The 7,378-nt window shown below is 39.6% G+C and overlaps 1 protein-coding gene, 1 non-coding gene and 1 pseudogene across 4 annotated transcripts in view; all 3 read right to left on the minus strand.

Annotated features, from left to right (window-relative positions):
* ARID4B (AT-rich interaction domain 4B) overlaps positions 1-7,378 on the minus strand; it is a 161,001-nt gene that overhangs the window by 144,010 nt on the left and 9,613 nt on the right. The window lies entirely within an intron of this gene.
* Positions 3,282-3,388, minus strand: LOC111727656. The gene has a single exon (XR_002775152.1). It is a non-coding gene; the product is annotated as a U6 spliceosomal RNA (small nuclear RNA).
* Positions 3,357-4,307, minus strand: LOC100966068 (annotated as a pseudogene).

The raw sequence follows: 7,378 nt of genomic DNA on the forward strand, positions 1-7,378 counted from the left end.
CCTCATATGCCAGAGGTGGCGGGTTCAAACCCAGCCCTGGCCAAAAAAAAAAAAAAAGAGAGAGAGAATTGCTTAAGCCCAAAAGTTTGAGGTTGCTGTAAGCAGTGATGCCACAGCAGTCTACCAAGGGCAACACAGTGACACTCTGTCTCTGATAAAAAAACAAAAAAACAAAAAAAGTGTGGGCCCTGAACAGTGGCTTACACCTATAATCCTAGCACTCTGGGAGGTGCAGGCAGGAGAATCTTTTTGAGACCATGAGTTCTAGACCAACTTGGGCAACAGAGCAAAATTCTTTATCTATAAATAAGAGAAAACTTAGCTGGGCATTGTAGCTCACATCTGTAGTCTCAGCTACTTAGAAAGCTGAGGCAGGAGGTTCGCTTGAGCCCAGGAGATAGAGGATCCAGTGAGCTATGATTATACCACTGCACTTTAATGTGGGGGGGAAAAATGGATGTGTGATTTTTCTTTGTTTTTGTTTTTTTGTTTTTAGCAGACTGGGGCTGGGTTTGAACCCACCACCCCTGGTGCATGTGGCCAGCACCCTACCTACTGAGCAACAGACACCCCCAGGATGTGTGATTTTTCAATGAAATTTATTAAATTGTTGTCCACAACTATGCTCTCCTAAGCAATTATGGCCTAGAAGACAAAGATTATCAAGTTAGCAAACCAAGTTAAGTCACATTGGCAAAAATATACCGAAAAACAAGAAAATATTGGCTTAAGTAAGAAAAATCCAGGCCAGGGATGTCGGTTCACATCTGTAATCCTAGCACTTTGGGGGAAGCCTGTAGAATAGCTTGGGGTCAGGAGTCTGAGATTAGACAACAAGACCCCACCTCTACAAAAAATAGAAATTAGCCAGGAATGGTGGTGTATGCTTGTAGGCCTAGCCACTCAGGAATCTGAGGCATGAGGATCACTTGAGCCCAGGGGTTTGAGGTCACAATAGCTGAGACAACAGAGTGAGATCCTGTCTCAAAAAATAAAAATGGAAAAAAAAAAAAAAAGAGAGAGAAAAGTATATAAAAGTATATGTCCCCTGTCCAAAATATACTGTCATCTGACTTATTTTAGCAGTATAAAGCTATATGTATATACAAAAGTATTATTCTTCTTTTGGAAGTGATAGCTTTTCTTTCTTTCTTTTTTTTTTTTTTTGAAACAGTCTCACTATGTCATCCTCAGTAGAGTGCCATGGTGTCACAGCTCACTGCAACCTCAAACTCTTGGGCTTAAGTGATTCTCTTGCCTCAGCCTCCCAAGTAGCTGGGACTGCAGGCGCCCACCACAACGCGTGGCTAATTTTTTATTGTTGTCGCAGTTGTCATTATTGTTTTAACTGAGCCAAGCCAGGCTCAAATGACCAACCTGGGTGCATGTGGCTGACACCATAACCACTGTGCTACACTGATATCTTTTCTGTAAGATTTTCTCCTTTACAGGTCAATAATCAATTGGCAAAAATATGCCTAAAAACAAGAAAATATTGGCTTAAGTAAGAAAAATCCTAAAGAGAAGTAGCTCCTTCTCCCACCTTCCTACCAACACTAATGTTAAGCTGGAAAGACCAGGCAGAGTAAAGTTAAATTTTATACGTATCTTTAATTGACTGTATCCTAAAGCTGACTACATCTAGTTAATCATGGTTAGACATTACCCTTGCCTTAGATGACCCCATTAGGGCAAATAACTATGCAAAAGGTAAGAGCAAGCATATATTAACTTTTATAATAGTTTTACAAAAAATATCCAATATACTAAAAATTATAATTCCAGATTTCCAGAGTAAACTTTTAAATCTCATAATTTTTTTTCATGAATCAAAGCTAAATTCAAATTTTCCTTAGCAGTTCAAAAAAGTAAACACTTTAAGCAATTCAGATTATCTCTAAACTGAAAAATCCAAAATGCTCCAAAATCCAAAAATTTTTGAATATCAACATGATACCCAAAGGAAATGCTCATTTAAGCACTACAGATTTTCAGATTTGAGAAGCTTAACTAGTAAACATATAAATGCCAATATTCCAAATTTTGAAATGCTTCTGTTCCCGGGCATTTTGGATAAAGCATACTTACTTACCCTGCCTATATGCATTTGTGCAAATGCTAACATCTCAGAAACAATAGACTTTTCTGACTGTGTAAAGATTTAAATTTAAAAATTACAAAGTTTGGCTTGGCACCTGTAGCTCAGCATCTAGGGCGCCAGCCACATACACTAGAACTGCCAGGTTTGAATCTAGCCCAGGCCTGCCAAACAGTAACAACTACAACCAAAAAACAGCCAGGCATTATGGTGGGCACCTATAGTCCCAGCTACTTGGGAGGCTGAGGCAAGAGAATCACTTAAGCCTGAGAGTTTGAGGTTGCTGTGAGTTGTGACGTCACAGCACTCTACTGAGGGGGCAACGTAGTGAGACTGTCTCCAAAAAAAAAAAAAAAAACAATGTAATCCAAGCACTGTGGGAGGCTGAGGACGGAGAATTGCTTGAGCTCACGAGTTCATGACTTATCTAAGTAAGAGTGAGACCCCGACTCCTGAAAAATGGAAAGACCCAGCCAGGTGCCACGGCAAGTGCCCATAATCACAGCAACTTCCAGAGGCTGAGGCAGTAGGATGCCCACAGCCTGAGTCTGAGGTTGCAGTGAGCTAGGCCACTGCACTCTGCTCAGGGCATAGGGTGGGACTCTGTCTCAACAAAAATTAATTAACTAATTAATTAAATAAAAATAAAAAAGCAAGGAAATAAAAAAAATTACAAAGTTGATTAGTAACTGGTTGGTTAACTGTTTCGTTTTGTTTTTTGAGACAGAGTCTCATTATGTCACCCTCAACAAAGTGCCGTGGGGTCATAGCTCATAGCAACCTCCAACTCTTAGGCACAAGCTATTCTCTTGCCTCAGCCTCCCAACTAGCTGGGACTACAGGCACCCACCACAATGCTCGGCTAATTTTTAAAGACGGGGCCTCACTCAGGCTGGTCTCAAACTCCTGAGCTCAGGCAATCCATCCACCTCGGCCTCCCAAGTGCTGGAATTACAAGCAAAAGCCACCTCGCTGTGCCAGTTAACTGTTTCTTTTTTTTTTTTTTTTTTCACAAATAGGGTTCTTTATTTGTCATTTTTTTATAATTAATTATTTTTTATTAAATCATAACTTTGTACATTGATGCATTTATGGGGTTCAGGGTACTGCTTCAATATACAATGTGAAATGTTTACACTGAACCAAGTAACACATCCATCACAATTATACTCATTTCTTAATAAAAAATATGGAACGCTTCACAATTTGCATGTCATCCTTGCACAGGGGCCATGCTAATCTTCTCTGTATGGTTTCAATTTTAGTATTATGTGCTGCCGAAGCAAGCACTATTCGTCATTATTAAAAGCCTGAATTTTAGACAGATTCTTGGACTGGTAGTTCATATCCACCAGCTCGTTCAACTTTAGCAACTGTCTCGTCCACAGTAGCTTTTCTAGAACTACGACCTTTACCATGAAGCTCCATGAGTTTTCCCAACTCAAACTTGGGTTTCTTTAGCATTTTTACTTTTCTAACGAAGACATCATGGAGAGGATAAATAGATTGGCATGCTTTTTCTATGTCTTTTCCAGTGCTACCTAGAATCACTTTACTGACAACTTCTTTCAAGTCATTTGTTTGCACCTCTCTAGTCATGATTTCCATCATTTTCCTCCAGATTTGGGGAACCTGTTGGTGCTGGGCCTAAGAGGTCCTCCGTATCTGATTGTTGTGTTTCTTAGTAAAACCAAGACAGAGCAGATGAAGCAAATAACCATCGGTAGTCCTAACATCAACATGAGCTTCAATCACAGTCTGCCATTTTTTAAACATAGAACACATTTTGTCACAGGTAAGATCCATGCCATGGAAGTTAGTGAGGCAGTTTCTACCCTAAACATCTTCAGTAATCAGCCTGAATTTTCTAAATGCAACTTCATCATTCTGCAGATCAGCAAGACTCACTTCAAACACACGACCTTTGAGGCCATCAGATATAATTTTGGTTCCTTGAGTCCTGGTGACTAGTGTTTTCCTACTATTTCTTATATTGAACATAGCAGGTGCCTTCACATCATACCAATCTTTCTTAGAAAATGGATCAACCACTTTCTTCTTGCTCCCTTTTTTGCCACCTTTCGTAAGGCGCTTGTTCTTGCCGACTGCCATGATGGTGCTCTGTGAGCCAAAAGGCAGTTAACTGTTTCTTTAATGTGAGAATAGGATACACAACTATTCCTACTAAACAGGAATAGCAGACCAGGAAACAGATGATACTACTACAGAGCTCTGTTTCTTAACATTTGCACTGCCAGTTCCATCAAGAACTTGATGAAATGGTGGGGTACACTGGTTCATGCCCATAATCCCAGCATTAGGAAGGCCCAGGAAGGAGGACTCCTTGAGGCCAGGAATTCAAAACCAGTCTGGGCAACATAATGAGACCCTGTCTCTACTTAAAAAAAAAAAAAAATACAGAAAAAGAAAAAAAAAGGATCTGATATGGTTTCTCCCCTCTGAACACTGTTATTTGTAATGTATAAGTAGGAACAACTGTTAATTAAGAAATACTGGACTCTATGTTCAGAGTAAGTTAAATATTGTTTTTAAAACTTTTCCCCTTTCTTATGGTGGGTGCCTGTAGTCCCAGCTACTTGGGAGGCTAAGGCAAGAGAATCACTTAAGCCAAAAAGTTTGAGGTTGCTATGAGCTGTGATACCACAGCTCTCTACTGAGGGCAACACAGTAGAGAGAAAGAAAAAGAAAAAAAAAAAAGCTCCCCCCCCCCAAAAGCTTTTGCCCTTTCTTGCCTCTTTTCCTATGTCCCTTGATTCTATTCACCAGCCTAACATAATGACTATTAGTACAGTAAGATGAACGTGAAATCTGGTTTCTCTATACTAACCTTGCTTTTAATTTTCTAGTTAAACTGTTTATATGTTTTCGTAAACTTAATTTTTCTACCTCAAACCCAAATGCTACCTTCAATTTTAGAAAATTACCAGATTTCTAATAACACATTATTTTCCATGGAAAAGTAGAATGTTAGGATTTCCTATACTCTTAAGACACCAGAAACGTTAAAAGTTTTATACCAAAAGTTTTCGTCTAAAATTTAAGTTAAACATATCAATTAGTAGAGGTAACAAAATACTGTCTTATTTTGATGCAAATTAATTAAATGAAAATATTTCAATCATCCTGGGAAACAAAGGCCATTTATAGCTTGTATTTTATTCAATGTTGATAAGGTTTAAAGAAGACCAAACTGAAAAGTAAGCAGTAGTGATTTACTTTCTCCAGTATTTTCCTTCACCTTTTATATTCACATTAAGTTCCAAGCTAAAAGTGATGCCCTACACTTAGGCAACGAATATAAACTTTAAGGTTTATATTATACACCTTACCAAAATCCTTACCTTCTACAACCTGCAATTGCTTAAAATCAAAAGAATTAATGTGACGATGGCTCCCATTGATTATCATGGGTCTTGTTACACAGACAGATAAAACATATGTTTTGTGAATGTAGAAATATCCTACAAGATTCACTACTTGTGTTCTGACTCCCGTTTTTAAACAATTCATCAAGAATAAAACTTTGCAACTCTTTTGTCTATTAGTAAAAAATATAGCATATTGATAGAGCCACATTTCACAGAGTAATATGCCAGAAAGCATTTTTCACAAGTATAAAGGCTTATTTCTTTTTTTTGTTTGTTTGTTTTGAGACACAGTCTCATTATGTCGCTCTCAGTAGAGTGCCAAGGCATCACAGCTCATAGCAACCTCAAACTCTTCCAGGGGTCCTCAAACCTTTAAAACAGGGGGCTGGTTTACTGTCCCTCAGACCGTTGGAGTGCCGGACTGCAGGCCCCAGGACGAGTCGCCTGCTAAGCAGGACAGGCAGCAGTGGCAAAAACACCCAGCGGGCTGGATAAATGTCCTTGGTGGCGCATGTGGCCCATGAGCCATAGTCTGAGGACACCTGGTTAAGTGATTCTCTTGTCTCAGCCTCCAGAGTAGCTGGGACTACAGGCGCCCACCACAAGGCCTGGCTATTGTTTTTGTTGCAGTTGTCGTTGTTTTTAGCAGGCCCAGGCCAGGGTTGAATCTGCCAGCTGTGGTATATGTGGCAGGCACCCTAACCACTGAGCAATAGACACCAAACCTATAAATGCTATTTCTAAAAATTAAAACTTAAAAAGAAAATTTAAAACTAGAGTTCAGGGGCGGCACCTGTGGCTCAAAAGGGTAGGGCACCGGCCCCATATGCTGGAGGTGGCAGGTTCAAACCCAGCCCCACCCCACCCCCCAAAAAGTAAAACTAGAGTTCCCCCTAAACTCATTTTCCAGTTATTCAGCCAAAATATCTTGGTGTCCTCTTTGACCCTTTCTCCTCCTCTATATTCGATCTGCCAGGAGCTCCTGTTGGTCCTATCTTCAAAAAAGAATCTATCATCTGACCACTCCTCACTTCACTCACTGGGGCCACCACCATCGTGCCATAATCCTTTATCAAAATAGCTTCCAAACTGGTCGCCTTCTGTCCTTAACTCCCGTACAGCCTGTTTTTAACGGAGCATTCAGTGACCCTTTAAAAATCTAATGAAACTCCACTGCTCTGTAATGACACTGTATCATCCTCCTTCGATAACTACTTGCTCCAAAGTCGTCTCAATAAAGCCTAATCTGACCATCATACAAACAGTGGAACCTGCCCCAGCCCCTAGGTTCTTAAGGTTATCATCCTTAACCAGCTCTATTCTTATGTCCGTAGCTCTCACCATCTAACTAGAAACGTATTAGTTTATTCTGATTTGTTTGCCCTCTCACCTTAAAGTGTAAGATTCAGAGCCCAGAATTTCTACCTGTTTTGTTCACTGATACGTCCTAAGTGGCCAGAACAGAAACTAGCATGTAATAAGTGTTTCATAAACAGCCCATGACTATGTGTGTGTGTGTGTGTGTGTGTGTGTGTGCGCGCGCGCGCATATGATTTTTTTAAATGTCCAAGTCCTTGGTGACCACTTGCCACAACATGAAACATCTGAAGTTAAATACCAAGCACTCAAGAGGTTATCACACAGATAATATTACCATTCTAAAACTGAAAAGTCCACTTTTAGAGCACAAGAGAACTAAAAATACAAGTTCACACAAAAACATGTATATGAATGTTCACAGCACCATTACCTCAGTAGACAAAGAGTAGAAATAACCCATATGCTCACCAAGTAACAAAATGGATTAGCAAAATGTGGTAAATCAAAGAAATGGAATATTATTCAGCAATAAAAAGAAATGAAGTATAGCTATAGACTGCAAAGTAAATAA

The sequence above is a fragment of the Otolemur garnettii genome, unplaced genomic scaffold (genome assembly GCF_000181295.1).
Source record: "Otolemur garnettii isolate 467f Iridium unplaced genomic scaffold, OtoGar3 scaffold00116, whole genome shotgun sequence".
Classification (NCBI taxonomy): Eukaryota; Metazoa; Chordata; class Mammalia; order Primates; family Galagidae; genus Otolemur; species Otolemur garnettii.